Here is a 16,962-nt window from a genome sequence, read left to right as displayed (position 1 = left end):
AACCAGAGCATGCACCACTCTGGTGAGGCAGTCCGCAGGCAGATAGAGTCTCAGCTTGCGTACCAGATGGAGCTGGTACACAGCTGCCCTGGACACGGATTTAACCTGTGCCTCCATGGACAGCTGTGAGTCCAAAATGACTCCCAGGCTGCGCACCTGGTCCTTCAGGGGCACAGTTACCCCATTCAGGACCAGGGAATCCTCCACACCTGCCTGCCTCCTGTCCCCCAGAAACAGTACTTCTGTCTTGTCAGGATTCAGTCTCAATCTGTTAGCTGCCATCCATCCTCCAACCGCCTCCAGACACTCACACAGAACCGTCACCGCTTTCACTGGTTCTGATTTGAAAGAGAGGTAGAGCTGGGTATCATCTGCATACTGATGAACACGCAGCCCAAACCCCCTGATGATCTCTCCCATCGGCTGCATGTAGATGTTGAATAGCATGGGAGAGAGGACAGAACCCTGAGGCGCCCCACAAGTGAGAGCCCAGGGGTCTGAACACTCATCCCCCACCACCACTTTCTGAACATGGCCCAGGAGGAAGGAGCGGAACCACTGTATGACAGTGCCCCCAGCTCCCAGTCCCTCAAGACAGTCCAGAAGGATGTTATGGTAGATGGTATCAAATGCCGCTGAGAGATCCAGCAGAACTAGGAAACAGCTCTCACCTTTGTCCCTAGCCTGCCAGAGATCATCAACCAGTGCGACCAAGGCAGTTTCAGTCCCGTGATGAGGCCTGAATCCCGACTGGAAGGGATCCAAATCAAAATATTTATTTAGCAAAATATTTATTTAGAATATGGCTGGACTGACAAAACCATGGTGCTGTCTCTGACCATTAGAGGAGAAACACTGAAGTGAGGTCGGAAAGTTCTGTCTAGAGCTACCTAGGTGACACAAAGTGTAAGGCAAGGAGTAAAGAATTCAGGGTCCTCCACTTGATACCCCTAGTGCCTTACAATAGATCATGCTGAATGTGCATATGTGAGGGAACCCCTGGCACCATCCTGTTTTTCCTACTCCCTGTGTGTGTTCAGCATAATGTGTAAAGAGACCTAAGGTTAGTGCCGAAAAGGGAAGCAAGACGAAGTTCAACACTGAGAGGAAAAGAGAGGCATAGCAATATGTATCACTTCTTTCCACGCTGATAGTTCCTTCTTTCTTCACAAAATACAGTTACAAACCCAGCATAAGGTTCTACTACTGTATGGAACAAGGCTGAGGTGTCCTAATGGCTGTGCATTCAGAGTAAAAGGAGCAGCTGTCTTTGGTGTCTCCAGATCACTTAAAACCTGGTCCAAGTGAGATGGTCCAAATTCACAACCCTCCATCTTATTTGCTGGCCAAGTTGAGCTTTCCAACTTCTCTAAAACGGTATCAATAATGCATCCGGACTGTTGGCTGGATGTGCTCATGAGCCAAGGCTTCCAAACCAAACAGATGCTTTGTCATAAGCTGCATTAGGAATTGCTTAATCACCATGTGCAATAACTCTGCTGTGAGCTTTGAGCAATGCATTTGTCACTGGATGTTCTCCATTGCGTCCGTGAGAGTTGCAGAGGCAGTATGTTATGCACCAAGTGTGACCTATTTAAAATGGCTATTGTTAAACTGACCAATCAGCCTGAGTGAAGGGAAATTCAAGCATATCTCTCTGCACACCCAGATGTAGGTTGCATTAAGTCAGGCTGTCCATGAGGCAAAATGTGTAAGCCAAATGGATCCTGCAAAACTTGAATGCTGTGAGTCAGGAGAGAGCACACCCCAAACTGTCTCAGAAAGCTCAAATAAGCAAAAGTCAAAGAGGTGAAAGTCATATCTGTTCAAGCCAGTATCAAGATATTCAGAAAATTGGATGGGTTTTTAAAACTCTGTGCTGTGGGCAAAGGAAGTGATTGGCTCAAAACAGGTTGGGTGATAGCAGCCTCAGGTGCTCTGTATTGTAACTCTGCTAGAATAATTACTTTTAAGGTCTCTGACCTTCAATAGTTTGCACCACAAAAGCAGCAGCAGAGGATATACAAGTGGTTAGTGCATTTTTGTCCTACACTTCTGGTGTCTCCTGTGAAAAAGAAACTTTCCACTCGCAAGGTAAGCCATGCAGTTTCTCCATGTGGCCTAAGGGAGTCAAGATATCTTGATTTCCCACCAGGTTTCAGTCAGAAATATTATAGCAGTTCTTTGTTCACTGCCAATGTGCAATAAAATTATTATTATGTACAGAACACCTAAGAATTAGCTTGGGGGTCGACATGATTTGAAAAGTTAAGACAGTTCCCTGCATTGTAAAGGAAGAAAAGGAGAGGAAGGAAGGAAAGAAGGGAAAGCAATGAGGATTATTATTTCAAAAAAGTTGGAGAGGGAGAAAAAGGATTCTTAAGAAGAGGCAAAGCAGAGATCTGGTGACAGAGAATTATAATGACAGTGAGAAGCTAGAGAAAAGGGACAGAGGTGAGAGATGGCAAAAATAATTCTGGATTTCACAATGAAATTGGTACCAGTGGATTGAAAGGTACTTAAAGAACAAGGGGGAAAGAAGCAGAGTGAATGGAGACATTTGTGTGTCTTGAAGAAGAGAAAAGAAGTCAGGGGAGAAAGAGCATAAAAGAGAAATAATGCAATTAGTCTGACAAATGGTAAAAATTAAGCAGATTTAAGAAGTAAAGAAAGCGTGGGGAAACAGGGGCCAAAGAGCAGGCAGTCACAAAAGTCAAGAACATGCACAATGGCAAAGTAAATTACCCTACACTGTGGTGATATAAAAAGGAATGGAATTCTGGGAATACTGAGAAGTGTTGGGATTTAGTTAGCAACAGACTGAGTGTTAATGGGAAAGTAGAAATATGGGAGCAGGGCTACAGCTTTTTCTTTAACACATGGTAGGAAGGGAGAGGAACAGACAAGTTCTCCTTCTCAGAAGCCACTCACAAAGGATTGCTGCACTGGAAAATGGGAGGATTCAATCCTGCAAAATGCTGTCGTTCTGCAGGTTGGAGCAGTAACCAGCACTATAGAGGATCAAATATTCCCACTTATGAGAGGATTAGATCCTGTACAATCCTGCTTCAGCGGACAGTAAGGAGAGGTCAACTAAGGAAAAATACTAATCCTTACCTTCTCCCATGAGGCTGCAGCTGCCCAGTAGGTCCATCTTTTTTTGCAGTTTCTCCTTCTTCCTGTTTATGCCCACTTCTCCTTCCTGTCTGACATCCTGCCCACTTGCAGCCCCAGTGCACTCTGGGCCACCCAACCTGACCTGTAGAAAACTGGTGTCTCAACCTGACTTGACTGATGCTCAGATCCCTCCAGAGAGGCCTCATTTGGTTTACTACTCAGCAGAATCTGGTACACAGCCCTGCTAGAAAGCATATTACGAAGCCACTGCCCGTGAATGTAGTGATAGCCATATTAAGGAGAAATAGATTGCTCAAATAGAATGCTGCCAAGATGCATTCTGCCTAATAACTAATGACTACTGCCCTTGTGTGTATTCTGTGACGCAGAGCAAGTCGGGAGACAACTGAGCTTGGTAAAGCAGGCTTGTAGTAATCTCTACAGCAGAAACCCACTTATTAGTCAATGATTCATAGCTTACTTTGCACTTGAGATGTTCTCAGGAGCTCTAATGCTTGAGGGTAGGACTGAGAGAATGCCTTGTAACTGTCACGTTTGGCTCTAGTGGCACCATCCGGTTGATGTGCCCTCTTGTAAGTGTCACATTCACTTTGAGAACCTGCCATTTTCACCATCATTTGATTCTGGATGAAGCGAGCAAGGCTTTTGCTTCCAGCTTGGTGTGACAGAAACAGTGATCTTATTCCTATATAGTAGAAGTAAGCAGCAGAGGCCGTTCTGCAAAAAAGATTCAGGAAGGAGGTAGGGGAAAGTGCTTCCATGTAACACTAATTAGCAATGTGTTTTTTTAAATATTGTTGCTCCCGATTTCTAGTTATTCTGGAAAGAAAAAGATACAGAGGCACAGCTGCTCCATGTTCTCATGTAGATGAACATTGATTTCCACAACAAGGAAGAACACACATATTGCATGAGCATTTCGTGAAACTGAAGTCTACTGAAAAATACTGTTGCCCTGCTCTCACCGCAATGGGAAGAAGGGAAGGGAATTGTGAAGCTCTACAAAGTCAGTATAAGATCTGAACAGAGCCTGTGTGTGTGCATATTGTACATGTTCTCTCTCAAAGGGGAGAGTCTCTGATTAGGTGTGCAGGACATATGCTCATGTTAGGCTCTGTTCAGACCTTTGGCTGCATGCCTGGGGGTTGGGAGTGGTGACAGTGATCCCTCCCCCTCCAAGCATTCAGAGGTAGAACTGACAACAGGCAGGGAGCATTGGTTTGGTTTCTTTATGTTACATATTTTTGTGTTTTTATACAGTGGTACCTCAGGTTACCACTGTATAAAAACACAACAATACGTAACATAAAGAAACCATATTTTTGTTTTTATACAGTGATACCTCAGGTTACGACGCAGGTGGCGCTGTGGGTAAAACCTCAGCGCCTAGGACTTGCCGATCGCATGGTCGGCGGTTCGAATCCCCACGGCGGGGTGCGCTCCCATCGTTCGGTCCCAGCGCCTGCCAACCTAGCAGTTCGAAAGCACCCCCGGGTGCAAGTAAATGAATAGGGACCGCTTACCAGCGGGAAGGTAAACGGCATTCCGTGTGCTGCGCTGGCTCGCCAGATGCAGCTTGTCACGCTGGCCACGTGACCTGGAAGTGTCTGCGGACAGCACTGGCTCCCAGCCTATAGAGTGAGATGAGCACACAACCCTAGAGTCTGGCAAGACTGGCCCGTACGGGCAGGGGTACCTTTACCTTTACCTCAGGTTACATACGCTTCAGGTTACAGACTCCGCTAACGCAGAAATGGTGCTTCAGGTTAAGAACTTTGCTTCAGGATGAGAACAGAAATCGTGCTCCAGAGGCACAGCAGCAGCAGGAGGCCCCATTAGCTAAAGTGGTGCTTCAGGTTAAGAACAGTTTCAGGTTAAGTATGGACCTCCGGAACGAATTAAGTACTTAACCCAAGGTACCACTGTACTGTAAACTGCCCTGATATCCTTGGATACAGGGTGACATATGAATTTAGTAATAAATAAATAGCTAGAATGGTTAGCAGTGGAGTCAGTTCTCAAGCTATTGTATCCACTGCTACAATCCATTCCTCTCTTGCCTACTGAATCCAGTCCTGGGGTCAACACATACCTGTGCACATATGCTACGTTTTCTCTCACACAAAAAGATGGAAATAGCTGCATTTGAGGGGAGCTGGGTTATACCCTTTATCTTTACCCTGTCTTTTGACACCTGAGATATTTATTTTTAGGAAAGTAGTGAATGGCACCTGCTACACACTGGACTGGAGAGCCAGAGAAGTGAGGTGTTGAGGCCAGTGCAGTGAAAATGCATGGGCAAGAGGGCTGAATTGGCTCTTCCAATGCATTTGCAGCATGCTTACCTCACCACCGCCTTGCACCTCTGCCTTCCAGTAGGTATCAGTAACTCAAATGGAAGGTTATATGAGTGGCACAGCCCCACTACAGTGCCCACACCTATTTTAAGACACACCTCATTCTCCTGACTGCAATTTGTTTTGATATTGCATTTTTAAATTGTTGTAATCCACCCAGGTACCTCACCCTGGGAATGGGTAGATAAAGGCCTGTGTTTCTTTCTCGGCCTACATGCCTTCCTTGCAGATAAATGCATGCATTGATCTTCCGATATAATGTTTAAATAAGATTATAGATACAGGAGTAACAGTCGAAAAACACAATATGCAAAATGGCTCTTAGGACAAGCAGCTTCATATTGAAACAAAAAATGCATCCCACCCCCCACCTTTGCCCCTGATAATCACCTACTGGCATGTCATCAAGTGACAACAATGTGGCACTAACAGCCCACATAAGACTTGTTCAGCTGACACTTCTGCCAATAAATGAGAGTGACACAGCAACCTGGCAAGTCACTTAGAGAATTAAATCATGGCCGGGACAAGCAGGACCGCTGCCGAAGCCATCGTGTGTCCGTATTACCTTGTTTGACAAGAAGCAGGTTTCCGTGGCTGTTGCATCTTTAATGTAGCAAGAATGCTGTTAACACTTTCTCCTGAAACCTTTGCTCTCCAAGAAACACACAACACTGGAGATCACATTACCAGGGGTAATGGAGTAAAGACATGTGGGAGGGGAGTTTTGTTGTTTTTGTTTTACTATTCACTTGGTTTTTACTTTGTATTTTTACCCTGTGAACTGCCTTGAGATCATGAGATGAAGGGTGGTATATTAATCTAATAGATGATGATGATGATGATGATGATGATGATGATGATGATGATGATGGAGTTTTCCCTGTGAATTGCTGCTTCTGCCCTGTTGTCCATCTATACATATTATGAAGAGGAGCTTCTCCTAGAACAACTTTCAGTCAAAGTTGTTGTTAATATTATCACCACTCTGTCATCATCATCTATCATCTTCCTTACCCGTGGCTTGGGTGCCCTTCTGCAAGGAGAAAGACTCTTATGCTCATTGAAAATGTTGTTTGTAGCACAGAGAGTGACATGGGGGAAAATGCATTTTTATACAACACGTAGTCCTTATTAAAATATTATGCAATTCAGAAATGCCTTTGATTAAAATTAGAATCAGGATAAAGATTCTAATGCGCTCAGGCCACCTGCACTCATTTTACACCACGAAGCATGGTGGCCACATTTTCCTCTCTGGTGGCCAAGGCTCTGCTGTGAATGGTTGCCTCCTCATTTCCAGCATCTTCCTCCTGTAAATCACACCCCAGAGCAATGCTTAAGAGGAGACACCTAAATCACAAAATAAAACAGGTCAAAGTTGCAATTATGATCAGCGAAGCAGGCACCAGTATGTTGTGCATAATTAAAATGACTGTAGGTCTTCTCCATAAATTTCAGCCAGAAAAAAGTGCCTCTTCATACATTGGAATAATAACAAGATGTGGAGGGAAGTGTCTTACTCCACTTCATGACTTTGGAAGAACTTTGTTGCCTCTGTGGCAGACTAAGCTCCCATTTGTTAACATCTTAGAGGACATTCCTCTTCTGACCAGGCTGAAAGGGGGCTCAGAACAGTAACTATTGCATAACTCTGAACCTGGGAAGAAGGATCTGGAAGGTGTTCCCATTTTTGAAGAGCTATTCATCTAAAGTGACATGCTTAGGAGCTAAGATGCCGTACTGGCCCTTCATAACTCCCAAGCTAGATCTGATAGGGAAACCTGTCAGAATGAGAAATTAGACTCCAAGTAAACTCTCATCTTACTGCTAAATATGTTTGAAACTAGTTTACTGAGTACTGGTATACAACTTAGGCTCATAGTATTTACTCATTGTCAGAATACCTGAATATTAGCTTTTTGCTCTTGCACAAATATCTCAGCCCTTAATTGTATTAAATATAAATATATTGCAGCTTTAAGTTCCAGGTTAAAGTGAGGATAACCCCAGAATTCAAGAAAAAGTCTCAGGTTTTAAAAACGAAGGAAATTACCAAGCATGCACAAAACCATTATGTCACAGAAGAGTCTCAAGTGAAGGAAATAATTTCCAGAGGAGGGTTAATTGAATTTGCATTCCACCCTTCAGTCCTAAGGCTCCCAGAATGGTACATAACAATATATTGAGATATACAAACAAACAAATAAATAAAAGCAACACTGTAAACAAATATAAGAGCACAAAATATGCACACACACAAATAACACCAAAGTTTGGGCTTTGGGCATTTCACAAGCAACACTTAAGGCTGAAAAATTATGATCCCTATGATAAAGTTAACTGACTTTTAACTGAAAAGCAGCTTTGAAATTGTATTTCAAAATTGTAAAGAGGGAGAGAAAACTCTGTGACATTTGCATTGTTGGCGTGCAGGATTATTATTTTTTACACGCTTATCTTACATTTGAAGTGGATGGTGTATATTTCATTTCTACAAATAATCTTATGAATGGGCTGTACTCTGCAGTCTTCCTGGGTTCTCACACTACAATCAAAGCCCTGGAAAAGACTTCATGAGGTAACTCCTCCTATGGGTTTTTTTTTTCAGAGAAGGAAGCATGGGCAGCCAAGAAATGGAAGCCTCCCATGCTAAGAAAGAAAGCTCTCCACTCTGGAAGACAGGTTTTGGCATAGCACTAGTTCAAAGGATCTGAATACTAGGTCCTGGGGACAAATAACAGAGGTTAGCTGTTACTTCAATGACCTCCTCATCACCTCCCCAGAGGCATCCAGCTCTTCACTATTGGAAACAGAATACTGTATTTGACTGGCTAGCTATTGGTATCACCCAGCAAAGAAAGTCTTATATTCTCATGATTTATTAGGTTACTTAACATATATTTGATGAGATGCTAAACTGCATAAAGAAAAAAGTGTGAAAGACCTTTCAAAAGTGGTTGGGTTCATTTTACACAACTCAACAGTAAGATTACAAGGTTTATATCTTTACTGGACATAAAGAATAGTGGTTCACCTAACACAACTATCCACTGAAAGCAGATGTAGTGGGCATTAAATTCTACAAGCATATATAACACATGATTTATTAGTGCTGCATGTGTAGGTCAACATCTCTTTTTTAGGTGTTACATTGCTAAAGCTTCTGCTGGGAATCCTTCCCAATAAATTCAGTTTTATGTTCCTTTTTCAATCCTAGCACAAAGCGAATTTATGATAACAGAGTTTGGAAAATCCATGTAATGGAGCTGTAATCTCTATCAGAAGATACAGTTGGCGGGTCAAGGCTGTGAGAGACCACCTCCTACCTTGAAGAGTTGCACAAGAAAGGAAATTTCCACCAAGTACAGGTTCTTCCAACAGTATAGTAATATGATGAGAAAAATCACAACTGCCAAAAAATTCCCTTCCATTTCTTGTTAAGAAATGAATCTTGAAACTCAAAAGGAAAAAGAAGTCAATAGGATTATCCAAGTGTAGCAGGGATGCCACTGTGTAATTGGCCTCCATTTAGATTTCAGCCCTTGATTCCTGATCTGAAAAAGCCCCATAAGGGGAGAGCTCCATGTGGGATTCTGTATGGTCCCCCAATCAGTGATCTGATGTGAGGTCATGGTGCTATCAGGATGCTGATTCAGGTGTTGTAGAAGGTGTCTTGGAGTCGGTATGGACTGATTGTAGGCTAAAAATCTGAAACTCAGTGCAGGGAAGATGGAGGTGGTGATGGTGTTCAAGCATTACTTTAATAGGTCTGTACTTTACCTTAAGTTTCAGGTTTTACTGTCAAGAGATGCTGTTAGACCCAGCTGTTCCCAACTGATGCCATAACCAAAAGTGCCTTTTATCAAGTCTGGCTGGTAGCAATGGTGGCATCTAGGCAAAAAAGAGTAATTTTGCTACAATAATTCATACCCAGATAACTTTCAAGGTAGAAGACTTTAATGTGCTTTGTATTGGGCTGCCTCCGAAAAGCAATTTCAGCTGCTTCTCAATGTGGTGACTAGAAGTTCACCTTTCTTCTCATGACAATTCCTTTCCCTTGGGATGCATATGAAAGAGCTGTCCATCTTATGGAAGCTGATACCTAGGGTGAGTCTGTGTCCTGATCTTCCAGACTAGGGTTTGGGTTGCATTCCATTCCTGAGTCTATAGATTCACATTATGTTCTAAGTGTAACCAGGCCAGCATGTCTCTTAGTTCCAGATTACGGATATAAGTCAGTCCTGCCTACAAATGGTTTCTAGCGTCCTACATTATCAACTTCTCTGCTGCACCCTATATCTCTTGTGTTCCCTGACTTGTGGAAAACTTAATTCAAGTCAAGTAATAGACACACACACAAACACAAAAGAACTTTCAAACCCTAATTTCCTTTTAAACTTATTTACAAGTTTTACCATTAAACATTATGCAAGCCCTTTGCAATCTTCCCTTAATTCCCCAACTTTAATTATATAATTGAACAACTCCCCCCCTCAAAAAACTAATTTTTTCCAGGAAACATTAAACATTACCATCTTAATGAAATTCTTAATGAAATGGTCCACTTTGAATGCAAATGAGTGGTTGTGGATCCGCCATTTGCTCATCATGCTGTGACGCAGAAGGACAAATGCCCTTTCTTTTGTCAGTCACTAGGAGTGACAGCCATTTTGTAAATTTATTTTTTTGCCAGCAGTTCCTTGGGCGGGAAGAGCAGAGAGAACAGTGGGGTTGGACAAAAAAAAAGGTGCAAATGAAAGTTTACCAAAAGCTAAGAAAATAAGAACTAACCAACTTAAACCAAACCAGTCCTTTCCCTAAAATTTACATGCTTACTGTTTTTCAGCTCTAAAGTTTTACCCTAAGTTGCTTTGCAACTACTGCTCAGGCCAGTAACTAGGCAGAGATATATTGTGGCACTGTGGGTTAAACCACGGAGCCTAGGACTTGCTGATCAAAAGGTCGGCGGTTCGAATCCCTGTGATGAGGTGAGCTCCCGTTGCTCGGTCCCCGCTCCTGTCAACCTAGCAGTTTGAAAGCACGTCAAAGTGCAAGTAGATAAATAGGTACCGCTCCGGTGGGAAGGTAAATGGCATTTCCATGCACTGCTCTGGTTCGCCAGAAGCAGCTTAATCATGCTGGCTACATGTACACCGGCTCCCTTGGCCAATAAAGCGAGATGAGCGCTGCAACCCCAAAGTTGGTCATGACTGGACCTAATGGTCAGGGGTCTCTTTACCTTTACCTAATGCAACTCCACTTGCTTCCATGATTACAAAAAACTAGTGTGGACTTCCTGAAAATTTCTTACCCCATTCTATCTTTCAGGGAAATGATGACAAGGAAATAGCTTCCAATCACGTTCCATTGGCCCAAGATCTCAATTAGAAGTGGAAGAGCACATCCTTGTATGCATAAATTCCTAGGTTCAACCCTGGACAGCCACTGTCTTGGTATAAGGCATCTTCCTATGTTCTGACTCTGAATATTCTGGGCAATTCCACATTCTGCATCTTTCTTTTTTTCTTTCTTTCTTTCATTCTTTCTTTCTTTCTTTCTTCAAGCTCTAATCCACTAAGACTGCACAGAAAGCACATTTTAATTAAGATGCCTCTAATCTGCAGTATCTGCAAAATGCACATCAACACCTGTTGTGGATTGAGGAGGATGTAAATGCTATGGTGAAACCAAACGTGCTATTCACCTTTATGAGATGATATGGCATGTCTCAGTGCTTCCTCCCTGCAATGCTCCTGTCACCATTTCCTTAGTACAAAGAGTGATATTCACACCTTTGTGAGCCCACTTTGCATTTGATTAATGGAGCTTTCCACTCTTGCTATAGTTTATTTCATGATAGTATGCCCATTCAAATTTACCATATGACTTACTAAAGACGATTGAAGGTTGTTGTGATAGTGCTGTCCCTCTATATGCACCATTGAACTGTTTTCAACACACATTGGAGAGGAAACAAAAGGAACCAATTGCATTCTAGGTGATATCCACCATAAGCCAATAATATTCAAACAAACAATTTTTTAAAATGGAATGCACACAAAACACGGCAAGCAGCAGACTATGAAAGGCAAATAGGCCATGACTGATGCACGTTCAAACTGCATAAAATTGACTCTAGTAATGTTGCAGTACAGAAAAAAGCTGTTGGTGGCTCACAATTGCTGTAAATGTTTCTCTCAGAAAGAAAGTAACATATAAATGTTACGTGTGTGTCTTTAAGCACCTGTTTACATATACAAGACAGCACTGGTAGGGTTAGGGTTCCTCAGCACAGAAGCACGGCTGTTGAAAAAGATGCAGATATATCATCCACTCTGTATGTGTTTGCTGCAGAATACCCACACCAATCATGTATGCCACATCAAGTGGGGAACTGCCCCGGAGCATCCCTCATTGATTTCTTGTCTTGAATTAAATTGCCGGCATTGAAATACTTGGCTTCCCATATTCCAGGGCTTTCCAGCGCTATACCCTTGTAGGCATATCTTCCATGAGTCTATTTGCTGTTAATCTCCCTCTTGCATTGTATTGAGCTCTCCCAAGGTGAAGAAATTCTGCCATGAACCCTGCAAGGCAAAACAATGTCTTACATTTAGTTCATGCCTTCTAGTCCTTGTGTTTGATAGAAACTTAAAGGGCCTGGGAAATGCCTTTAATTTCAAATCCAGTCACAAATGTGCCTTTCAGAAGGAGGTCACCTTGGCGTATCTGTAGTTTCCAAAGTTTCAAACATAGCATGCCCTTTTGCTCTGCTTTCAGGTTCAGAGCCTGGATACTGAAGGTGTGAAGGTTATTCCTCTTCTCAGTGAAGCTGCCCTTTATTGTAAGATGTTTGAGAAACCTGGATGTACACTCGGTTGTTTACTTGTATCAAAAAGGCTGCATAGCTGTCTCACAGGCTCTTCCAGCTGACTAATTGCTACCAGCTACACCATATGGTACCCCTGCCTATAATAGTGAACACCAAGACTTCAACTTGCCAAATGCAGACACTCACAAACTAAAGTCTGGTCTACATCTGATATGAAATATCCATGTCCAGGTGCACTTTGGAAAGTACTTCCTTTAGTTCCAGATATGTACTAAAGGAGCCTTTGTAGAATGAAATGTCATACGGACATGGAAGATAATCTCTCTGCTAGATGCCACAACTGATAAATGCAATGGAATGCCTCCCAAGTCAGAATACATAAACGACAGTTTTCAGATGCTGACATGGATCTGTTACGTGCTAATCTCTCATTGTTGAATATGTCTGCATGCACTCCTTAGAGCAGGGACCAAAATAGTTCACCCTGCAAATCCCACTTACCTATGCTCTGTAATCCGCAAAGGTTCTAGCAGCCTTCCTTAATTAAACATAGTTGTACGTTCTGGAGTTTGTCTTCTGGATTTTTAAAGTTTACTTTGTTAGTATTTGGTGCTCTATCCACTGAAGGACACATACCCTTCTCATGTTTGCAAGATTCTTTTGTTGGCATAGTAAAAACAATATCCCACATATAAATACAGCTGACTCCATTTTTCTTTTTTTAAAGAAACCTCATTGTAAACATGGACAATTATGGTTAGGTTTAATATCAAACTAATGCTCCTATTTTTAATCTTTTGTGTTTTATCCTCAGTTGCTCATTTGTGGCAAAATGATGAATTCTTTATGTTTTCATGATGTACTCTCTTCTGTTCTGTAATTTTGTGGTTTTGGTTTGTTGTAATACCTATTATTAAGATGTTGTTGTTGTTGTTTAGTCGTTTAGTCGTGTCCGACTCTTCGTGACCCCATGGACCAGAGAACACCAGGCACCTCTGTCCTCAACTGCCTCCCGCAGTTTGGTCAAACTCATGCTGGTAACCTCGAAAACACTATCCAACCATCTCGTCCTCTGTCGCCCCCTTCTCCTTGTGCCCTCCATCTTTCCCAACATCAGGGTCTTTTCCAGGGAGTCTTCTCTTCTCATGAGGTGGCCAAAGTACTGGAGCCTCAGCTTCACAATCTGTCCTTCCAGTGAGCACTCAGGGCTGATTTCCTTCAGAATGGAGAGGTTTGATCTTCTTGCAGTCCATGGGACTCTCAAGAGTCTCCTCCAGCACCATAATTCAAAAGCATCAATTCTTCGGCGAGCAGCCTTCTTTATGGTCCAGCTCTCACTTCCATACATCACTACTGGGAAAACCATGGCTTTAACTATACAAACCTTTGTTGGCAAGGTGATGTCTCTACTTCTCAAGATGCTGTCTAGGCCGGTCACTGCCCTTCTCCCAAGAAGCAGGCGTCTTTTAATTTTGTGGCTGCTGTCACCATCTGCAGTATTATATAAGATAAAATTCAATAAAAAAATTTTTATAAAAACACTATGCCAGTCTCCCCTCCCTCTGGATTTATTTTCTTTATGAACTGGCTTGCCCCGTGACATTGAAAGGGAGAATAAGCACTAAAAACTATGGAACTGCAAACCATAGGGTTGATGCTGCAGTGCAATTCCATGTTCATGGCATGGGTAAGCCTAGCATTGGCCAAGGAGAATGAACCGTCGGCCACCAGTGTCTGTGGACACTGACCATATAAATGCCTGCAATAGTTATTGTTAGCTCTGCAGGACTACTTCCAGATGACCTGTCTATTGAGCATTCATCCCAATTTGTTTACCGCGACGTTAGATGGCATTAGCTATTAAACACATTGTAAACTTTGCGTGAGAAATCGGGTTGGCAAAAACATAACTGTACAGCACCATCTGGTGTCACAATGTTATAATGCATACACAACGCATATAAAACGCTTTCTCTTTACCAATCTAGCTGAGTCCCTGGTTTGTCTGTGGAGAGGTTATATGACATTGCATCAAAGCAAGTGTTATCCCACACTTTCCTCTTCTTCCTCTCCCTCCTATCATTTGAAAGGTTTTGCTGCCATTAATATGGCAGCATCCTGTCAGTCTGACTCTGCCTCTTCCTCCTTTCTGCCTCACTCCGAGTGAGGCATTCTAGGTGAGGTGACCTAAAAGAGTCCCTGTGCCATCAACACTTTTCTGCAGCAGCTAGAAAATCTCTTTTAAATTTTCTTAAAATTGATTCTGGAAATGGCCTGGCTTTCAACGGTTTTTGCCTAAAGTGACCCACGATGGGAGTTAGGGATGTGACACAAAAAGGACCTTTATGCTCTTTAATGATTGGAAATGTTATTGTTTTTTAATGGACAATGTATGTGAAACATAGCAGCAGGTTGGCTGGGGGACTGATACTAGGGCTGAGCAGAAGGGGGCAGAGATGTGTTAAGGCTGAAGCTAAAACAACTCAGGGTACAGAATCTGTCTTCCCATGAAGGAGTCTGGGAGATCTGCTTCCAATATAGGAGAGTTCCACTTGAATATTTGTAAATGATGCAAATATCATTATGGAGAGCTCCATCAATTCCAGGAGTGCTCTCAACTGAAGGAAATTAAACCCTGCACAGCTGCCCCTGGAAGGCTTAGGGAAGTGATAAGTGTGTGAACAGAATATTTAACACATCTTGCTCATGCTGGGATCCATTTCAGTTCCCAACACTAGGCACAACCATCAGTTCTGCTGCGCTAGTGCTACAGCTCACCTTCTGTCTAGCTCAACTGAGCCACACAAAAAGTAGGTTGTCGTTGTGTTGTTCCCCCCCCCCCTTTCAGGGAGAGAAAGGAAGCATTTCATTCTTGATGAGGCTGCAGTTTGGCTGTGGTCCAGATCCTTTTCCATTACATACTCCTTAACTCCTTTACCACTGAGCAAACCTAGTGAAATAAAGTTAGGAGTTGAAAGATTGTTCAGCAGTGTTGATCAAGGAATCATTCAGACTTGGGTAGGTTGAGGGAATGCCTCATAACTAACATTTGTGCAGCAAATGGATCGGATCCAACACAGACAACAGTCTTAAAATCTATTTCACAGTAGTCAGGGAGGAGACTGTTATTGACTACAATGGAATTTAGATTAGCACTATCCAGAAGGGTTTTTTTATGCAGAACGTAAAAAATATGAACGAAACTAAAAAGGTGTATAGTGTCCTCTATAACCCAAGAGCCTTATGTGTCTCAGAGTTACATTTTTCACAACATGATACATGCTGTACTTCCTTGCAGTATCACCTTCATCATTCTTGTCCTTGGCACTATTCCCTTTCAACGAATGACAAGAGTTCCCCGCACCCTCCGCACACACTGCTCTTTATGAGTCATTCTGCGGTGGAATGCTCTGAGCTATTTATTAAAGTGTCTATTATAGTAGTATTTGTCCTCAGAATTTCAGTTCTCTGCATCTTTCTTGCCCAGAGGGCTCAGGCATAACTAGACCAAGCGGCTTAGCAAACAGTCCAGCTAATTTTAAGAACTTCTAATACAAACTTTTCTGACCAGCTAGGGGGTGTGCCTCAGAGCGTTGTTGGGTTTTTGATTTTGTTTTGTTTTGTTTTTGCTTGTCAGAGGCAAAGTGGAGTCTTTACAAAGGAGCACAAGTCAAAGTGAAAATCCCTGAAGTGTTTCGTCATGCCTCAGCAATGCATAATTTTTGAGATGTGGTGAGGTAAAGTGGGGGGGAGGGGAAATGTGTCAAAGTTTGCCATAGCACCCAGATGGGCTGATGAGGGAATACAGAGCAAACACTAGAGAGGAGAGAACAATGGCTCTGTGTGTGACTGACAGGCCTAGTTTATAATCACAGGGAACTATTTTACAGGGAAAGCAAATGCACTTAATTCTTCCCACCCCAAAAGCAAACCGGAATCCATTTATAAAAAAAGTATAATGGCTTGTTAATAATTTTACACTTGTTGGAATAATTGTGTTATTTAGATACCCATATATTGTATCACAACTTCAAGTACAGTGGTGCCTCGGTTTTTGAACGTTTCCATTTCGGAACTCGGACGCCGTAAACCTGGAAGTGAATGCTTTAGTTTTCAAACACTTTTCGGAAGTCAAACATGCCATGTGGCTTCCATTTTGAGTTTTCCGTATTGTATTGAGGCTTCCGTATTGAGTTTTTTGTTTTCGAACATTTCAGAACTCAAACGGTCTTCCAGAACAGATTATGTTCGAAAACCAAGGTACCATTGTATTTCTTTTCTTTTCACTTTTTCTTTTACTTTACTTACTCACTAAATATTTCCAGTAATATTTTTTTAAAATATTAGTTTTTTTAAAAAAAAATACTTTAAAATAGTTTTTAAAATAGTTTTTAAAAAACCCCAACAACTTTAAACTTTAGCGCAACTTTAGGGCCTAGCACTAAAACCCTTGGACCTAGGGCAGATTCAAATGGATCCTGAGCCAAATTTGTCAGTCTACAAAGTGCTTTGGCCTGAGGTGAGCTATTCTCCAAAGCACTGAATCCAAGCAATTCTTGTACCTACATACTCCTAGTTCAAATCCCCACGAAAGTCAAGATATTCATTGGGTGACCTTGGTTTCAGCCTAAC

This window comes from Podarcis melisellensis (assembly GCF_964234715.1).
Source record: "Podarcis melisellensis genome assembly, chromosome: 2".
Taxonomy (NCBI): domain Eukaryota; kingdom Metazoa; phylum Chordata; class Lepidosauria; order Squamata; family Lacertidae; genus Podarcis; species Podarcis melisellensis.
This window is presented reverse-complemented; position numbering follows the sequence as displayed.